The sequence below is a fragment of the Theobroma umbraticum genome, unplaced genomic scaffold (genome assembly GCF_002168275.2).
Source record: "Theobroma umbraticum cultivar Fairchild unplaced genomic scaffold, ASM216827v3 scaffold_60.0, whole genome shotgun sequence".
In the NCBI taxonomy this organism is placed as follows: Eukaryota; Viridiplantae; Streptophyta; class Magnoliopsida; order Malvales; family Malvaceae; genus Theobroma; species Theobroma umbraticum.
This window is the reverse complement of record NW_018397288.1, coordinates 448,060-448,360: the sequence shown is the minus strand read 5'-3', so window position 1 is coordinate 448,360 and position 301 is coordinate 448,060.

Sequence of the window (301 nt, the reverse complement as noted above, 5' to 3'; positions counted from 1 at the left end):
AGGCATGATGGGTTTTGGATTGGAAGGCCCTACATTGTTACTCCATGAAAAGTTAGGGTGGTTTCTCCAACTAGGATTAGAAGTATTGGAGTATGGGTTATTCTGCTGTCTATCGAAGTTATCCACAAACTGCACTTATTTAGAATTGTATGGACATTGATCACTTGAATGACTATCTCTACACACCTCACAGACTACAAATAACTTTTGAACTACATGAACTCCTAGTGTGTCAAGCTTCTTGGATAGCGTAGCTACTTAAGCAGTTAAGGTGCCAAGTGCATCAATTTCATAAGCTCCA